Source organism: Falco biarmicus, chromosome 3 (genome assembly GCF_023638135.1).
Source record: "Falco biarmicus isolate bFalBia1 chromosome 3, bFalBia1.pri, whole genome shotgun sequence".
Taxonomy (NCBI): domain Eukaryota; kingdom Metazoa; phylum Chordata; class Aves; order Falconiformes; family Falconidae; genus Falco; species Falco biarmicus.
The window spans coordinates 46673782-46694516 of record NC_079290.1 but is presented as its reverse complement, the minus strand read 5'-3'; the positions used below and the strand labels follow the sequence as shown (position 1 = coordinate 46694516).

Sequence of the window (20735 nt, the reverse complement as noted above, 5' to 3'; positions counted from 1 at the left end):
ATTACAGCTTGATTTAAAGCCACATTTACACAATGGCTGAGGGGTGAGTTCACTTCCACAAAAACAAAGTCCTTGGCTTCCTACTGTGCATCAGGGAGTGTGAAGATGCATGTCCTGGAGAGCAACTGCCTCCCTCTACCGGCACCAATGTTTCTCACACTGTTGCTGCAGCTCTGCTACATGATACAAAAATATGACTGTACTCCTATGCAAAAGAATAGTGATGCATGAATTCATTGGTGTATACTAATCTTACTGGTTATGCCGCAGGTAGCACATGCTACATTACGTGTTACATGTGACAGGCTTGATACTGGTTTTCTATGAGCTGTAGAAATCTTGTTCCGCAAAATGAGCCGTTGTTTCCTCCAACCTGTATTTTGAACACTTGTGCCCTGATGATTCAACAGAGAAATGTTGGTGAATAAACTACATTTTCTTGACCATATGGTTTTCATTGAGTGTGCACCTCTGAAAGGTGCAAGCTGTCATCTTGATTGTCTGCTGAAGTATTTGCTGAAGATGTTGGGAGTAGCTGAAAATGTGGTTTAAAATTTTTGGTAATTTTCTTTCTTCAACTAGCTTAAATATCCTGCTTTTCTCTTAACTCTGCTCCTCAAAGGAAAAGGCTGCATATTTCCAGCTTAGTGAAAGCTCATAATTAATAATAGTTATGTTTTTCTCTTCCTGGGGTAGCCTTTGCCCAAGACCCCCATCACGGCTGGCTTCATAACAGCAGCTCATATTCAAAAGTGATATGCATGTGGTCTTTATTCTTGTTTCTAGCTGATGGTTGCCACTTTTAGCAGGTGTTGATTATGAACTTGCACTTTATGTTGCTACTACTCCTTCCATTTCTCCTACTCCTATTCATAGGAATTACAGTAGCAAAGTCTAGAGATTAAGCGTACACAGTGCCATTATCAAGAAAAAACAGTGCTAAGGAAAAGTACCGGGCTAGTCTAGCCCAATATACTTTTGGCAAGCATGTCGCAGTTCTTCCTACTTTCTAGTTTTTTGTGTCCTTCATTATTCTGTCTCCAAAATTGTTCTAAAATTTTATACCTGGCATGAAAATAAGGGGCTTGCTGTTCCTTAGGCATGTATTAATATACCCAACACAAAATTATTCAACATCCTTATTCATTGACCCTCAAACGTGAGCAAAGCAGTTGTGCATAGTGAGGAAGGTGGTGTTAGCGAGGAGGCCAGCAGAGGAAAGTGAAGATGTTGTTCTGGAAGAGGGAAGGTGGTCGTAGAAGGTGGCTGGTGGTGGGGCTGAAGTTGCTGTGCTGTTCAGCAGCGCTGCTGAGCAATGTTTGGAAGCTGCTTAGTAAAGGGATTTGAGTTAGTGAGAGGCTTGGGCGCAGTGGGTCAGTTGGTACCTCAGGACACGGGGGAAGTCTTGGGGAAGGAGGAACAGCCATGGTGCAGGAGCGGGGGGAGCAGATCCCTGTAGCTGTAAGTGGTGTCACAGGAAGGAAGGTGGGGACACCAAAGCTTGCTCAGGAGATGGCATAGCAGACACACTCGTGGAGAGACAAAACTAGAGAGGCCCAGGCTTGGACAGCATGGGGAGATGAGCCCCTCTGACCAGTGTTTCTGCAGTGTGGTTAGTGTTTCAGACAGGCCAGAAGAGGAATACAGCTCTGTGGAGGGCTTGTGAGAGAAGTGGCCAGATGAGAGAGGCCTGCAAGGTGTTTCTGTCAGGTGAAGAATGAGCCAAAATTGGTGGCCCTTCCTGGTAATGGGTGGAGCGGCATGCAAAGAAATGGGAAGCTGCAGAAAGGAGAAGGGATAAGATCTTCTAAGATGAGTATTTCTTCCACTGTTAGAGTGATCTCTTAATGGTTTTTGCTTGGTGTCTGCTCATTTTAAGCTTCTCGGAGGATTTCAGTCCCAGCCATATTATTGTGATGTTGGTGAACTGTATCTGAAGTTGATGATGGGGAAAAGAAGACCACAAAGCTTGCTGGGATACTGAGAGAGGTCAGTGAATGACAGTCATATTTCTTTGTATAGCTATATACAATTGCACTCCTAAAACTACAAGAAATTCTCTTTGTCTTGAACTCACACCCAGGGAACTCTGCCCATCTTAAGTCTCAGATTTCTATTCAGTTTACACAAACTTTTCACCATTCCTTCTCTTCCTCCTTCTCCAGATTTGGTTTGGTCTTTCCTGGAGTTCCCTTATTCAGTGCTTCATATTTTCTCAGAGAAGTAGTCATATGAAGGCCATCAACTACAGAAAGAGAAATAAATTGTATTTTCCAACTCTGTTTTACCTGCTTTGTATGTGGCCTTTGGACCTTAAGGGGCCCCACACTGCTAAAAGCATCACCTTGTGGTCTTAGCCTTTTCTGTCAGGTAATGTTGAAGTGCTGACCTAGTAAAAAGAAGGAGATGAGCATTCATTTAGATTAAAAAAGCAGTCAGGTCCCACCCTTCACTGGTCCTCTCCAAATCAAGGGCGTGAAGAAAACGGTGAGAAAACCTTTGAGCATGTGTGTGAGTGTCCAGGTATCAGAGTCAATGTTCTGTATGGCTGCCAGGTGGAGATCACACCGGAGTATGATGTACAGTTGACGTACTCGTCATGACCCTTGTGGTCCCTGTCTGGAGCTGTCACTTGTCTCGCAGGTGGCTCTGGGCACTCACTGCTGGAAGCCGCACAGATACATAAAGCCGTTTTGTGGCTTTTGCAATGCCCCATGTCAGCCTGAATTTCTGCAGTCAGTTTATCTAAAGGAGATGACTTGAGGGGCAGAGGTGTGTAGAATGCCTCTACTTTTTCTTCTGATTGTTTTTTATGATTAAATTGTTTTAAAAAAACCAACCAACCAAAACCAAACCCAAACCCAACCACCAGCAGTTTTATGAACTCCCAGCTACTAGTCAGCATTGATGTGGAGAAATTACTTGGGATGAGTTGCAAGCTATGTTCTTTTGGAAGCTTTTCTTTCAGTTTTGACAATTGTGAAGTTTATTCTCCTAGGAGATGCACAGATTGTCCACCCCCACCCCCTAATAATTAAAGTAAGTAGGTATTCATGCTGTTACTTTAGTGGATACGTTTTCAAAGATGGTGAAATTTTCAGCTACCTTAATTGCCAGAAGTACGCTGTCAAAATACTAGGTATGTGATTTTATGACTTCCCTGAAAGAGCCATAAACCCCACCAACAACCAAATCCTGGACTTTGTAAAATTTTTAAAAGGAAGACTAACATAGATTTATGAAGGATATTCTAAACCCATGTAATACAGGGCAGAGATTGTTTTCTTTGTTCTATTCACATTGAATCTTCTCTCTGTTGTGAAGGAATTTAACTCCTGTGGTGAATCTCATTTTTGTTTAACACAAAGTTTTTGAGGCCGTGTCTGAGAGGGAAAATTTATAGAATTAAGGCATTAGGTGGAATATCCCTCCTGTTGCATCTACCAGTTATGGTTGCATAAGAGACTTGACATGTAAAATGGGGCCAGTAGGTCACAGTAGTCAATGGACTGCTAGTCTCTGCATTAAATGCCTTCTGTGGATTTTTCACTTACCCCTGGTTAGTGCTGACCAGCAGCGATATGGGGCATTGAGCTTTTCAGAAGGCAGAGGCCGCATGTTTTCTGCACTGAAGAGAGCTCTTTGTGGAGGCAAGCAGCTCGCTTTACATGCAGTGTGGTGAGCCTTAAGTGGGCTTCCAGTGGAGTACTTAAGTCCTCCTGAAATTTTACTACTGTGACTGCAGTTCTGGTATTGTCTTCCAGCTTACCAGAAGTTGCATCATTCCACTAAATGTAGCTTTTCAAGATAGCCCTTTTTGCTTCCAGAAGGGTAGCTACTGTCATGGTAGTTGTCATCCTAGGTGATCCAGAATTACCTGCTATGTGATAAAATCAGATGCTTCCACTCAGGCTTGCTGCTTAGAGTTTTGTAGAGTGCATGCTGAGCAAAAATGATGCCTATTTAATTTTTCCTCTGGAACTAGTACTAGGTGCTCTGATTTACTAAAGTCCGAAGAGTACAGAGAATACAAAATAATTTTTCAGTGAATTCATTCATTGATTATTTTTTCACTGTTGTCCCTGAGTCATCCTACTATGGCACCATGGCATGAGAAGAGCTTGTTACCCCCAGCAATTAACAAGCTGCTTAATAATAGGGTTCTTAATAGACTTAGCAAGTATAAATACTTATACTAGATAAATGCACAATCTGGAACCTAGACCTGATTTGTACATATCAACATCCTCAAATAGTTTTCTGATCTATATATGGTGTTTTCCATAAAGAGACATGTTAATGCATAGATCTGTTTAATATTGTTTAAAAATAAATATATATATATATTCCTTTTGTCTTTTTTATTGCTGCTGCCTGTTGCAGCCACAATTTGTAATTTATATTAGGCTAGGTGCTGTAAACTTTCAGAGGAGCTTTTCTCATGTGTCATATAAACAGCATTTGATCCAAAGCTCTCTGTGGTGGACTACTTGAGCAAAGTAAGACTAAGATATGTGACCTCAGCCAGAAGTTAGTCAGTGATTTCAGTGTGATTTAAGTTATCTCTGTCCAGAATTGCTTGGCATTAAAACATAATCATTTCAATATCCAAACTTGATACACTTGCATCAATTCTAAATGAAATTTTCTGCTACCTGTGGATATTCCAGTAGGGTTTTGTCTTCTATAGAGATTTCTATTTGTCATCTTCTTCTCTTTCTGTGTTCTACTAATAGGAACAGGTTTGAAAAAATGAGTAAACCTATTTATTCCATGCTTACTTTGTCACTGTTCCAAGTTATTATCTTGATAACTTATTTCTACAAGAACATGTTCTTCTGCACTGCCCATTCACTTGAGTTTTCACTCTGATAGGCAGCCTGTAATGAAAATGTTGACTAACCTGAATGATATCTTAGTTTTCTTTATTTTGTAAGTCAGATTGCAAGATAATTTTAAATTACAAATATTAGATCACCTTGTTTTGGATGATTGCTTATGATTATGCCAAGTTACTGTACTCACTCACCTATCTGAGTCATAGTTAATGCTATAAATTTCAGCGTTAAGGGAAGCAGAAAAGGTATTTGTATAGAGTCCTGATTGATAATAGCTTCATATCTTGTTAGCTTAATACTTTGAATCTCTTTAAATTAATGATACTCCTTGTGTTAAAGAACTTTGTAGAAAGAACTAAATGGATTCATCTTGTAAAATAAAATACAGCTAATTTGGGGGAGGAGGAGGAAAAAGGACTGTGGCCTGGATATGCACATAATGTAGTCTTCCGTTCTTTTGTAGATTGCACCCCAGCAGCCTTTAATTTTCGAATGCTTTAATTCTAGTGCAAGTACTCAAGTGACTCAGCAGTTATCTAAAGCATCAGGTAACTATACCTATATTTAGCTTTATTCTATCTTCTTATCCTTGTTTCTATCTTCATTTTCTCAGTTGTAAGCTACAGGGAGTTTCATTAATGTTTAGAAAAATAAAAGTTCAAAACTATGTGGGAAGTGTTCCCAAGTGTTCTCACGAGTACAGCCTCTGCAGGCTCTTCACAGGCTCTTTCATCTGATGGTCAGGGCATGTGGAGGATAAGTCCTCGGTCTTCTTTCATGGTACCTTCAAACACAAAACACTTCACCCCACCTGCCAACAGGGTCCAATTTTCAGTTGGAGGTGATACCGTTTTTAAGAAGGTGACTTCTCTTTGCTACATGCTGTGGGGTCCACCTGGTGAGAGTTTCCCTGATAGTGACTACCTCCAGTGATGCCTTCGTTTTGGTGGTTGGTCTTTGCCAAGGCATAACTCTGTCCTTAACGGCTTTCCTACTCCATTGAGGAAATGCTGTGTGCCACAGACTGATGTATTTAACTAGAGATTGGGATATCTGCCACCTTATCTCACTAGATTGAAGTGCTGAATTACAGGGGGTCAGACAAGAAATCAATACTGTTTTTCCATCTGGATGCCTTGAAGACTATGTAAATTAAATGTATTTATCTGTAAAAGAAGTTATGTCCACACTGCAAGAAAGGCGGTTGGCAAGTATGACTGCTGCTTATGTTGCTGCTGGGAAGGTTCTTGCCTGGATAATTTTGTTTTTAAAGTAGTTACGGGTAAGTTCCCCTGAGATTTGTGGTAGTGAGATGCAAATAACGTGTACAACAATGGCAGTTTTACTTTTTTCTTCACAAATTTTATAGATTTGCCTCCAGTAGGCTTTGAAAGCTGATGAGGTAAGCAACAATGTACTCCCACCTGGAAGGCATCCTTTGTTTTCTGGAGTTCTCTGCCTCCTGTAAATATCTGCTAGGTGTAGATTTTCTTGCCCCTTTCTTTTGTACACATGCTTTCTTCATTTCCTTTTGTTTTTTATGTTGTTTTGGTTTTTTTTTTTGGTGGCGGGTTTTTTTTTTCTTTTTTTACATGGTAAACTTCTCAAGTGCAGGCATGTATCTCTTTCACTGCCACCAGTTTCTACAGATTTCAGGCTTTACTTTCTTAATCTCCAGACCATCTCATGTATCGTAGTTAGTTTGGCTTGGTACTTTTTCCCCTTGTATTTTATTTACTTGAAGTTACCTGTAAGTTCTGCCAAACACTAACTCAGACTTCAGCTACAGGAAGGCTGGAGGGATGTTGTGGGTTGTGAGACATGAGATATTATGACATCTTTGGGAAGACTTTAAGGAGTTACTAGTTTTACTCCAAATCCATTCTTTCAATAGTTTTGGAAGTTGAAAAAATATGCATACAGATACCTAAAAAAATATTATGACTACTGCAAAACGTGAAAGATAACTTTCAGGCTTTTCCTTTATGAGCTCTCAGATCTGTTAAAGTTAATTTAAATCCCAAATTTTGCATGAGTACAGACTTCTTAACATAGTTAATTCTTTACCCTAACTTATGAAGTAAATTTTAAAAAAGAAATCATAGATCTAATTTAATTGCTTTTTGGTCTTATTTTATTGATAAGATCATAGAATGGTTTGGGTAGGAAGAGACCTTAAAGAACATCTATTTCCAACCCCCCTGCCATGGGCAGGGACACCTTCCACTAGACCAGGTTGCTCAAAGCCCCATCCAGCCTGGCCTTGAACACTTCCAGGGATGGGGCATCCACAGCTGCTCTTGGCAGCTTGTTCTGTTGTCTCACCACCCTCACAGTAAAGAATCTCTTCCTAATATCTAATTTAAATCTACCCGCATTTAGTTTAAAGCCATTCCCCCTTGTCCTATCACTACATACCTTTGTAAAAAGTCCCTCTCCAGCTTTCTTGCAGGCCCCCTTTAGGCTCTGTAGGGCTGTTATGAGGTTTCCCCGGAGCCTTCTCTTCTCCAGGCTGAACAACTCAGACTCTCCAAGTGTTGGGCATAGGCAAGGTGCTCCAGCCCTCTGATCATCTTCATGGCCCTCCTCTGGACTCTCCCCAACAGGTCCGAGTCTTTTCTGTATAGAGGACTTCAGAGCTGAACGCAGTACTCCATGTGGGGTCTCACAAGAGCAGAGTAGGGGGGGAAGATCACATCCCTTGACCTGCTAGCTGTGTTTCTTTTGATGCAGCCCAGGATAAGGTTGGCTTTCTGGGCTGCAAACACGCATTGTCAGGCTGTGTCGAGTTTTTCATCCACCGGCACCACCAAGTCTTTCTCCTCAGGGCTACTTTCAATCCATTCTCCACCCAGCCTGTATTGATACTGGGGGCTGATGCAAAACAATAGAAAAGCTACTGTTTCCTGATGTAGTGTACTAGTTTACCATAAGAGATGTTACATTCCAAGTACCCAAAGAGAAAATGAGCCTTCTAAATTCTTCTCAACATCAATATTTCAAAGCTATTTCAATTTGTTTTTAATGAAACAGATACGGAATTATATAAATGGGGCAGTTTTAAGTACTCAGAATAGCTTGAATACTTTGAGATAAACGGTTAGATTTTGCGGGTTAGCCATGCAGACACTGTAGCCTGTGTGCTGAACTGATCAGTGTGAAAACTTGCTACTATGTGCAGGGTTATTTACATTGCTCCCCCTCGGTCCTTCCAAATATAAATGTTTATGCTAATGGTTGGAATACGGTGGGATTGCATGTGGCGGTCCATCTGAGTATAGAAGTTATAATGGTTTTTAAGTTGTGCAGTGTTTTTATACTTAGGTGGTTTCTGTTATAAAATATGAATAATGCATACAGTGACATTGCAATACAGTCAGTATTAAACACTTCTGCAACTTTGAAACTTGCTCATGTTTCCCTTCTCTAGCATCCCTTTTACTGTGGTTATGCTGCTTATGTTTTGACTACAGACTGCTGGAATTTGCTTTGAAAGTATCGGTGTCTGTTTAATTTCTGATTAGCATTGGAGCAGCTTCTTCTTTAGATCTTGATTAAGGCAGAAGTTTGGGGAGCAAGGAAAGAATTTCTTTTTCAGACCACTAAAGACTACATTATTGTAGAACATGCAGGAAATAAGTGTTTGAGACAGATTGAAAGCTCCAGTTCTGACTTCACTTAATTTTGAGTGCTTACTTTTTGACCTTGTCTTCCCATGTTTGTACCTAATTTCTATAGGGGCAAGAAAAAAAGATTATTGTTACATTATTAAGGTTAATTTATTACGGGATTACTGATTTCCCTTTCCACCTCTGACATGTTTGGGACTTTAAGACTCACCACTGAGACATCACCTGCTTGACGTAGTGGGAAACCAGTGATCTCAAAAATGTGCTGTCCTTCACAGGGTACAGTATTAGAAAAGACGAGTCATACTTGCTACATCTTGTGAGCACAAATACGCATGTGAGTTCTCAGTGGAGACTTAAATTCAGACCTATAACCATTAGCCTGCTTTATTCCTAATCTTATGTTGATATATAAGTTCTTGCTGAAATAATAAATGCCCACTAAAATGATGTGTGTGTCAGCAGTGTTAAATTACAGTGCTGGTGAGACAAAGGTTGTTACGTACTTGCATTTTGTTTAACGTAAAACTGAAGATCTCAATGCCTGTGATTATAGAAACCTGTTTTGGAAGCACTGGCGATTTGCAGCTAGGACAAAGGGATAAAAGGCTTCATCTGATTTGGGACTGATCCTCTGAGCAGTCAGCACTTTGTGAGGATGGCCACCTGAGGAAATTCTGGTTGTTGGCATCAGTAGTATTACAAGTGGTGACTTGTGTAAGGCTACTGTGTCATGCAGACATGTGCTGTGGAGAAAATGGGCAACAGGTTTTGCCCCCAGGCCTAAGAAAGGAAGGTGAGGAAAATGCCTGCTGTTTTGCCTGAAAAAGATTTGAGAATGGAGACCAGTGTGTAATTTGTCCCCAGTACGCGATGGTGTCCCCTTGGTGCACGTTTCCCATCTTCTTCAGAGCGCTCCCTAGCTCCCATGCTAACAAGGAGTGGGGGTCTCTAGGCTGGAAAGGTGGGTACCTGTCTGACCCCCTTTTTTTGGTAGCCCTAGTTATGTGACTTGTGCTCTCATTTTGCATTAGAGGATTGATAAAACCTGCAAGCAGTTTTGGAAGAAGGGTCTGGGATCTTATCAGCCCTGTGAATTTTAGCTGCTAGGTCTACAAGCTGCCCAAGATGCAAGTGTGCTCTTATTCGGGAACATTATGTGGAATGAGACTCCTGAAGACTCTTTTATAAAATGGCTTTTTGACTTCCTCTATTAAATAATTAAACTTCTCTTCCTGGAGAGGCTTTTCATCTGTGCCAGCAAAATGTTTCTGGTTTCTTGTAAGAAGTCTGTGAGACTGGGTTCTAGTATGGCGAGTCACGGTTGGAAGTCTTATATGGACACAATTTCTAGTCATTAAATTAATAATCTTTCTAAGATTAAAATCTAAATTTATTTTACATTTGGCTAAAAAGTTTTGAAGTTCAGTAGGCTGTCTTCAAACTTGTTAGCCTTGAAATGATAACGAAAGCTATTGAATTCAAAGCTAGTTTTCTTCTGGGATTCATTGTGCTGAATATCTTCAACTCTTGTGTAAAGTAGCAAGATCTGAGAGTTGCTCTGAAACTCTGAATTATGGGTGTGGACTAGAGACTGCAAACCTTTGAGACTTCAAGTCTCCAAGCTCCCAGCAAGGTCGCTGGCAGCAGGGCAGGTTTTCAGCGAGCGCCTGTACACATTAGCATCTGTGAGGAATCACTTCATGTTCTGACAGTCACACCTTGACTTGCTTTCTAGTTGCATCTTGCAGCTCAACGTAAACACTTCGCATAGAGAGATGTAAGAGACCGGAAAACAGTCTTTGAAGAATAAAATAACAATGGGCTTTAGAGAGCTTGATGGGTCTTCATTGTCATCACACAAGATCAAAGAAGGCCTTGGAGCTGCACTTTCTACTCAGAATTGGAAATAACATTCTTAATTACATAAGTGAGCAAGTCTGACTTCCCTTCAAAGGAAGGAATGCTACACTTCATCCTTCAGTTTTTGTGCTCTTCGCAGCATAGCATTTTTGAAAAATTATACCTGTCCTCTAATGGCAGACTTGCATTTAAAGTTTTCCCAGGCCAACCTATAGATATCTCAGATACAATCTGATGCCGAGTGTATCACTCACTGCAGTAAGGTGGTCACAGTGAAAATGATACTAAATAAGGGGAAGAAAGTGCCAGCAGTGGTGATGAAAATTAATGATGTGGAGGTACTGGAAGTATACTTACTATATTGCAAGCTCGTTTTTTCTGCTCTTCCACTGAGGAAAATCTGTACTTGTCTGTCAGTTTTCTGGCTTAAGTGATACTCTTAGGATCCCTATTTTCCACCATAAGTACAGAAAAATGTATCTCCATTTCTGAAGCCCTATTGTGGTTTGTTCTAATGTAGTTTTAACCTCCCATGTCCTTGTGAGTAGTTGACTTTTGCTAACGTAATACCTTATGTTAGGACTTCAGCATTTTAACATCAGTCATGTTTCCTTTTTTTTTTCCCCCAATTGCTTTCTCTTTTTAAACTTGTTCATTATGTTCTGCTAATGTGTCTTTCTAACTTTGTTGTTTGGAAGCAGAGACTGCTTTTTCTATAATATATTTTATAATCTTTGTTTCACTAGGGTCATGATCGTTGATTTTATGCAAATCAGGCATGCGCTACATGGGGTCCATGGCCTGGATATGCTATTTAAAGCTATTTCTTGTACTTACTGTGTTACTGGTAAGCAGTGTGCACCCTTTCTGTGGCTCACCTACTTCATGGCTGCCTAGCTGGTCAGCCAGAGGTCATAAAGTAGTGGACAGAAGACACATGTTTTGGCCTTGCTGAGGTCTCAGTTGAGCTGACAGGTGTGTTGCCTTCTAAAATTAACAGTTCATACTCATCTCTGCTGCTAGCTTTGAGGAAAGGTAGTGGAGGAAAAAATAAGTAGGATGGAAAGACAAGAGGGCATGAAATATATTTGTATAGTTTGAAGTGATTATTGAAATATGGTATGAAGGTGGAAGAAAACATTGCAGTGAAGGAAAAATGGAAGGAACTTGAGGAGGAAGGTCAGCGTTGGGATGGAGGTGTGCTGGAGTAGTGTGACAGGAAGCATGTTTCAGAGTGATGTGAAGTCTTTAAAATGACTTATTTGAATTTGGGATTTCTGTTTTCTTAAGGATACCAACAAAATAATACTGTGTTCTTACATGTCTGGTTGTGTGGCCAAAGTGCAAATGCTCAGCGTAGTAAACCTCCTGCGGTCTTCACGGTTCTTTTTTACTGCATCCATCAGCGGTAGGATGAAACACACCTCACTGACAGCTTAACTGATCCTCCCATGGTTCTCCGAGGTGGCAGTGATGGACAGGTGCCTTCATTTCACTCAGTTAGGTGTTTGGTAAAGACCATGCTAACATTGTAGGTCTGTGAAGGTGAGGGATGGTAATGTCCTGTGGAACATGGGGGTGTGGATTTTTTTTTTCATGATTCTGAGAAAAAAGTGAAATGAATGATATAAAAAATACTCTGTAGGAATCAATCATAGTGCTGTTCTGCAGAAAATCTCTGGCTTTAATATTGAAATATCTCTGCCTGTTATTAAGCATCCAGAGGAGTGCGGTCTGGGGTGTTTATGGATATAATTAGCACACTTGAAAAGAAAACCCTGAAGTTGCAGGTTAGCTGACCAACTTCAAAACATGATCAGTAGCACTGAAATGTACACACGTGTATATGCACACATGTACAGGCAACTGTTGTCTTACCAATTGAAACTGGGATCAATCCAAGAAATATCCCTGGGCTCTGTAAAACGAACGTATTTTTTTTTCCATGCTGAGTGCTGACCTTGAAGCCTGGCATTCGTGACTTCCTGAGAAAAGTTTACATGGCAAACACCAGGCCCATGTTTCATTTTCCTCTGAACGATGATAGGCTTTGTGATGGGTTTGCCACCAGTTTGCAGACTTCCCAAACTCCATCAAGTACTTGCTAAGAAAGGCAAGAGCCCACCAAAAAACTATTGTGAAGTCAAAGGTTGTTTTCAAAAGAAAAAGTAAATTTCTTTGTGAGGGAAAACTGAAATCTAGACAAATTTATGGAAAACTCTCCTCATCTTTTGATTTCTATAAATGTAAAAAGTACCATACAGAAATCTTAAGATTTTGTTGTTGGTTTTATGTATACATAACCATGGGATAGTTTAGCTTACTTCTGAAGTCTAATGAATGCATCAAGCCAAGTAAAATATTCATTAGAGTAATTGGTTCAGTTCAATCTCTCAAGGCTACAGCTTGGGAAAGTACACACTATTGCCTTTAGAAATGTAGCATGTTGATTCGCCAACCTTTTTGTTCAACTCATTTTAATTCCATATGTTTACTATACTTTGCAAAATCTAATTAACTAACTGAGGTAGCAGTTTCCAAACAATATTTGGTATATGTTTAAGTCAAAGGTTAAGTGATTCTAAACAGTGGAAGTTCTAGACAGGTGAAACCTATATAGTTGCAAGGCGCACCAGAAAATTTGTATTTTTAGCATTTTTGTAATGAAATCATTGAATAGATGTGTACTTACACAAGTGATCACAACATAGTAGAAAGTTATTTGTTCCCAAAATAGTCATCTGTCTGTTAATTCACTTAGATATGCCTAAATGGAGTGTAAAATTCATTAATGTGCTAGCTAGGCAGTTTTCGCTGTAAGATGCTGGGTTCAGTACCATATGATGAATTCATCATATCTCCATAGGTTTTCCTCTCCCCTCTGTGATGGGCATCTGCCTTAGACCATATGGCTTTGGAAAAATTTGATTGGAACTGTTCTGTCAAGGAACAGGGCTAGAGAAAACTTAACATTGTAGAGACATTCTGTTTCCATGCAGAGGAGCAGGAACTTGAAGCTTAGCACAAGTGGATAACTTGTGCCAGGGACAGCCTTTTGCTTTCGATGAAAGTCTGCCAGATATTGGCCAACTTGTGTAGCTTTCACAATTTGTTCACTTTCAACAGAGACTTGCTGGAGTCTCTTGTGACTGTGTCCTCATGAAACCTGTGTCCTCTCTCTGGGACTCATAATCTCTTGTGACTGTGTCCTCATGAAACCTTTCTTGGCCTCTCTTGCTGGCATGCTTATATGTGGCTGTATCCTATTGCAGGTCTGGTGCCTTGTCCAGATGCTCGTGTGTGATCACCATGGGCAGCAGGGCAGGCTGGTGGAGCTCTGCATTGTTCTCAGTTGGAGTTTTAGCCACCTGCCTTTGCCGAACATGGGCCCTCACAAATGACCTCTGGCTCCAAATGTCAGACCTACAGTGCTGTTCCACGTGCCTTCCTCGCCCAACACATCATTGCAATGGTTAGAAGTGATTGTTAAAGTAGAGACAGACATTGAGACTCTCCTGACTGGTCTGCCAAGCTAAGCTCAGAGGCTTAGTGAATGTTGATCGTGTTGCAGAGACAAGTAGGTGTCTCTTGGAATTCAGCTTTGCAGCTGTCAGTGTGTTCCCCAACCATGGCACTTTAAGAAAGCAAGCAACTCCTAGAATAAACACCCTGCTGCAATGGTATGTTGAGAGCACGCTGCAGGTGCAGCCCTTGTGAGGACATGGGCTTTACATGCCCTCAGAGCCAGCAGCTCCATAGGGAGGAGCCGGGAGGCTGACTGCTGGGAAGCGGTGCTGGAACTGCACAGGAGGGAACAACAAGGGCTCTGGGAGCTGCTGGGCAGAGGTAAGGGACATGTAGGCTTAGCAGCTTGCATGGGAGGGAGCCAAAAGTGAGAGTCCCATGATACCGGAAGCCTGCTTAATTCTTCTTTAAGGATTCTTGGTCATTTTGTCACCTGTTGTAGGTGCCTTGGTGGTCTCTGAATGTGGACTAGATTAAAAGAATGATTGAAGTCTCTTTGATTTTCTTTATTTTGTCTGTGTGCGTGTCTTTTCCTTTGCCTAGCAAACATGAGCATTCCAAATAGCTGGATCAGAGGACTGGGGTCAGGACTATTGGTCTTGTTCCCCTTTTGCTACCTTTGGCAAAACGTTGGAAAAGTCGATGTGCATTTGACAATCAAATTGCACACCTCTTCTTCACATGTCTCTTGAACTCTTTTAAAATTAAGTTTTTAACTGTTGTATAATGGCCCCTCCTGCCTTTATTCATGGAATACATAGTGTTCTGGCTTCAAGCAGTAGTGCTGAGAAACTTGGAATATTCTACAGTATTATAAAGAAGCACAGTTTTTATAAACTGATGAGCTCCTTAGATGATGCAATCTGAAAAGGAAGACTTAATAAAACAGCCTCCTTCATTTATTACAACACAAAACTTGATGTTGACTGAACATTGAATCAAGGAGTAAAATGTTGCTATTTCTGCATTTGATTTTTATTTCTAGCCATATATGGCTTTGAGAATATTTTTCTTACAGAGATGAAGTTTGCTTCTAGCACAAAGTGACTCTTTATGAGCAATTTTCAGTGGTAGATTAAGAAAGCTGTGACATGGCTATTTACATATTGTCAATAAATGTGGTCTTGCACTGTTACCACGTTGAAATCTTGTGCCATTAGGAACATTTTATGTAGTAGCAAACAATTTTTGTACTGAAGTAAGTATGATAGATAAAAATGTTTATAAACAACCTTTAATATCCTGCATTTGGACTGTGCCTGATGCTGTATGGTGCTGGTGATAAAGAGTAAAGAATTAAGAAAAATGCCACTGTGGGTATATAGGAACTCATTACTGCAGGGGTGGTTCAGGGTCTTGTAAGTGTAGTGTTGATGGGTGCGTTTTATGTGTAACTTAGTGGAACATCTTAATGTGCTGTAAAGTTTGTATGTGCATATTTTGGCAATATTGTTAATGAAAAATGTACTGTATTTCACAAGAGACAGCTGGGACTGGCACTTCTGAGAAGCAAGCTGTGTAATTTCATCTTGTCACTGATGTTTGAAAACCTTTTGGTCAGTGTAAAGCTTAGGTGGTCATATGAACCATGTGGGAACAGGAAGCTTCAGAAGATTGATTCTGATTTGTGCTGATTAGAGCAAAGATTAATTGAAATTTATTATCAAGGAAGACTAGACTACAGGTACCTGTATCTTTTTTTTCATGATTGTTTACCTGATATTGTAGAACCTCTCAGCACCTTTCAAATATATAATGGCCTCTTAGATCGTAACTTTCCTTACTTTTGTGGACTTACATATTTATAAAATGAATTTAAGGGTTGCTAGACTGAGTTCCCCATACTTCTAAGGCGTATTTGCTCACGGCAAGTTATTTTCCAAATGAATTCAGTTGTTTTGCATAATGGCAACAGGTTCCTTGGCATTTCCACCATAGCCTCATGAAAGCTTAGTTAGGACTTTATGTGCCAATGCACACTGAAGCTGTCGGGGCATCTGAGTATCTGCCCACATGTAAACGTAAAGGACAGAGGGGGTCCTGTTGATTTCTGTTAGGGCTACTGTGTGCTGAAAGCATGTGTGTGGTGCCTCACTGATCTGAGGTCTACATTGTAGATTGTGAAGTACTGTACATAAACCGATCTGAGATCTACTGTGTATGTGACGCTGGTAATGTGTACATTCAAAACAAGAATTCCTACTGGTGGAATAAACTGCTGCATTTTATTGTCTCCTAATAGACCTAGCAAACTAGAAGTGGTTGGCTTCTGAAAGAGCACTCCTAAATATATCCTTTTTTCAGAGGCAGCGGCAAACCCCCTCATAGGCGGATCATTTGGAAAAACAGCAAGAAAAAGCCCCAAACAGGCATTTTATCTTTATGCACCCAGCCAAATAACAGTCCCAAATGTTGATGCTTTCGGCTAAAAGGTGTAATCTGTTCGGCTCTCGTTTCCTCGTGCACAGTGCCTCAGCAGCCCTGTGCTATGGCAAATGGCTATAATTAGATTAGCAGCCTGCTAAGCAGTGGTGACAGTCTGCGAGCCTCAGCGAGCATGTGCTGGATTCTGCATGTGCCTGGCGCTTATTGGCGGGCGAGGTTGCTGCCTGCTGGTTTGATAGGTTTCCCCAGTAATCTTTATGCTGCATTACAGACATAGATACAGAGGTACTGTGTGCATGCAACGGGAGAGGTGCTCAGCTTGTAGCGTAAAAGAAAGCCCACAGATGAAAGGCACTGGTCTTTGTTGCAAAACATCAGTACTTAAGGACCACTAGCTGCAAGCGGAGAGGTCACCGAAGGAGTTTTACTTGGTGGTAATTACTTTCAGGTCTTTTATCTCTCCGGTAAAACAGCCCTGCATGAAATGAATACTGTTAATCATGTCATCTGTTTAATTTGATCTTGCTTTCATTAATATCATGTGTACTCTGGTGAGAGAGCCATCAGATTACAAAACTCATCATCAGAGTGGATTTAGTTCAAAAACAGAGTGTATTTATACAGGAATATTGCTTTAATTTGAAATGTTGAGCCTGTGCATGCAACTGATTTTACTGGTTGCCTTTTGTTGTGCTAACGGAAATATTTCTTTTATTGGGATGTTTTCTGCAAAGCAATTGAATTAGGGCATTTATGACTATTGGCAAATGAAGATAAATCTCTATAAATAGTGATTAGTTTAAAGAATAATTCTGTGAAGTGTTCTTTAGTTTGATCACAGCAATTACTGTCTTGATGTTTCTCTTGTAACAAGGTAGAGGGATGAGGAGTAATATGCTATTGTTCTTTCAACAAAGATGCTGGAGCCTTCATGTTTGGGTGGATTCTTTGTTTCATCCACTGGGTTTTAATTTAAGTGGCTTTCAAAATGAAACTAAAGCCACCCTGCCTGGTAGATTGCAGTATATCCTTAGATTGCACACACATGTACTTTATACATGCATACATATATATACACACACACATATATGTATTGTTCTCAAAGGCTGAAATTTTGGCCCAGAGCCTTGTTTATTGTCAGAACTGCCTTCAGCAGTGGGATGAAATGATATATATGCCAATCTGTCATCTGTGATTCTGAGACTCTTACAGTATTTATAATAGCATCATACTCATTTAGGTTCTTTTCATACTTGACCTATGCATCAATTGATCATAACTTTTCCTATAAAAAGCATGCATATTTAATGAGCATATTTTACAGTGAAAGCTGTTCAGAACAGAAGGGAGCAAGCGCAAAGTATTAAAAAAAAGTCTCTTAATGTAGTCATGCCTCATTTGATGGCTTTTGAATACTGAGCCTGACTGTTGAGACTTCAAAGTTAATGCCCTTGTCTGTGTCAGACTCCAGAGCCCACATGAACTTGTATATTAAGTCACCAGTCATCTGGCTGGCTGGCTGCCACCATGCGTCCGAGGTACGCGTAGATTGTCTCAGCCAGGATCAGAAAGGTGTTAGGAATGGGAGCTATTTTGGTACTAGTCTTCACTCTTCCCTCTGCACCTATCCGTGAAGAGGTTTTTCCTACTCTATAAGCCAAAGCAAAATTTAAGTTGTTTACTCTTAAAATATGTGGTATTAAATTGTTATTGCCTCCTGAGTAGAAGATACCCTTCAATGCAAGCGTTTATTTGGTTAGTAGCTTTGTATTGCTGTGGGTATAACAGATACACATGCTTTATTATTTGTGATAGTATATTCAAAAGGAAAAGTATTTGGAAGGTTTAATCATAGCTGGTACGTTTCAGTTTCTTTGAATTTGTGCTGTTGACTAAGATAGTTACCTCACTGCCTACATTCACCTAGGTTTTACTTCCGAAGTTGTGTTCTTTGATGTAGACTTGGAGAGTGGCTTTTTTGCATGGTAACAGTTAAGCCTGGACAGGGAGGACTTATGATGTGAAGGCATGTTGTTCTCAGGCTGTATCATATTCTCTTGCTGCTCCATATTACCAGCCAAAAGTGTCATAAAGAGGTTTAAGTTAAAGTATGCCTTCTGCCTTTTTTAACAGAGGCTTACCTGAAGTAAATTATTTACATCTTTATGACTTTGCAACAGCATTGCATGAAAGAGTAAATAACAGTGATGCTAGTAATAAAGAAACATAGAAAGTAATATCCCCAGCTGAATTATATTTTTACCATATCCAGTGTATTTTCAAGAGATGAGAGGCTGCTATTTTCTATGCCATGTATTGAGCTATTGTTACTTGTAAGTAACATAAAGCAGAGCTAGGAAAGTGTTGTAAAAGTTAGTGTATTTTTGGTGGTTGGATACAGGTAATACCACCACTCATCAGAACTGAAATGCTGCACCGGCAGCTCTGTATGTGTGGACATCTCTGCCTCCAAAAAGAGCTGTGATGATCTATGCAAACATCACCATAAAAATGGCAGTTGTGAAACCAGAACTGGTGACAGTGTAATTTAAACTTGCAATGCCTTAACAGCAAGGATAAAGCTACTTTGTTATTGATTCTCTTTTTGTTACAACCTCAGTTTTCTTCTGTGTAAACAAAGAAAACAAATTGAAGCAACAGTTTGTGTAGATTACTCTATCAAAAAGTCATCTTTGTTGCTGTAAACATATTTTAACTATAACCAGCATATTGCTGCCGGAAATGCAGCACACTTCAGATTATCCTCAATGAAATTTTATTTTCAAGTTTTGCTACTAAGTTTCTCAATGTAAAAAAAAAAAAATAAATAAAATTAACTACTCTTTGTTAGGAGATGCATGCATAACATGTTTGCTATGCCCTTCTGAACTGTTCTTACTTCTGGTATTTTGCCCTATACGTAAGGCTCCAAGTCCTTTGTCATGTGAAAGGGAGACTTTACTTTCCAACCAGACATGCAGTGTGTGCGCATGTGTATGAGTATGTATGGTAAGGGCACAAAAGTATGTTACAAAAATCAAGGTCTCAGGTGTTCCATTCATATCCCTCTCTCTCTGGGGAAGCATCACTTATACCATCTAACGCTAATAGAGGTTTGTGTAGAAATTAGTATGTTGCTAACAATTTCAGCGTCATACTAGTACTCATTTTAATCTAATAGAAATATAAATACTCCTTGAAGAGTAGTGTTTTCAGAAACACTAGTTTTGCCTGCTGGTTGGAGATGGCTATATACAGTAAGCTGAGTGCCTGCAATAAATAATGCTACACTAGCTCTGGTTTATTAAGATATTGAGTCATTTTACTGCTACACGTGTAAGTGAATTTTGCATTACTTTAAAACCATAGCAAGTCTAAATGGGAAAGATGATACTTAAGGTTAATGCCTTTTTTGGGGGTTGGGTTTTTTTTTTTGGTAGTCTGTTAGCAATGAAAGAGATACTCCTGAAAAACAGGCATAGAGATTTAAAGTATTACCACAGTGTTTATTTTGCAGGATTTGTACTTGTATGCTTAACAGTTTTTAAGTCGAGTAGCAGTAAGCGATATGTGTGTAAAGATTTACATTAGAATGAGAAAAGTGACACTGTGCCCTAAAGCTCCTTTGTCCTTTTCCTCTGTTTTTGGAACCAGCTCCAATTATTACTTTGCTGATGAAATGTCTGTTTAAATGATCAAGACATTCAATAGCCCATCTGTAAATGCTTATTATAACACTTTTGAGAGTTCATGGGAAATCAATAGATTGATCTCTGTATTTTGTTGAGTGAAAGTGTTTTATTTTAAATCTGAAAACTTGGTGGTGGTGGGGAGGTGCAGGATAAAGCCCTCTTGGTGGAGATTCCCTCTGCAGGCTCGGCGAAGTCTACGCTAAGTTGAGAAGGCCTTATTGCCATGATGCTCTTCCCACACTGATGCGGCAGCACTTTTTAACGGGGTCAGAAACATGACTATGTTCTCTGTGTGCAGATGGCAGCTGCCCTAGTTCAGGGGCAAGGGTGCTCCTCCAGGAGCTGGGCAAGGGCTGGTGGTGGGTAAGGTCTACCTGCCCTGCCCCTCTTGCAGGGCTGTTGCTCTCCTGGCACGAGTTATTCTGGGGGCTAACTACATGGAGTCAGAAACTCCATGCAGATGGAATATGCCTAGCTCTAGGCATCTGCATGTCAAACCTCTGCAACGTTTAGAGGAAGGTCGTGTTTTATAGAGCAGGGAATGGAAGCAGCAATGTCTTTTTCTTGCAGTTCTCACAGCTGCAGTGGTATGGTAAATTGAAATAAAACGGTATTATTGATTTTTTTTTTAATTTATTTTTTTACACTATGATTAACTTAAATTTTACTTAATTGTATTACCTGCAGTATTAAGTGTCACTTGATAGATTTAATGTAGAATACAACTGGCAAATAGTAATCTGGATGCTATTGTCTGCATAATCCTGGGAATGAGATTCCTGTCTGTCACACATTGTCTTTCA

At 40.1% G+C, this 20735-nt stretch overlaps 1 protein-coding gene across 11 annotated transcripts in view; it reads left to right on the top strand.

Annotated features, from left to right (window-relative positions):
• Positions 1–20735, top strand: part of FAM110B (family with sequence similarity 110 member B) — a 116086-nt gene that overhangs the window by 38436 nt on the left and 56915 nt on the right. For 3 of the 11 annotated variants that reach the window (XM_056331165.1, XM_056331167.1, XM_056331166.1), the window contains exon 4: positions 1880–1989. The exons of 7 other annotated variants lie outside the window; for them this stretch is intronic. The gene's annotated coding sequence lies outside the window, so the exon portion shown is untranslated. Of the gene's footprint in view, positions 1–1879; positions 1990–16543; positions 16675–20735 lie in introns of those variants that run through there. One more of the 11 variants, XM_056331171.1, reaches the window with a different exon arrangement.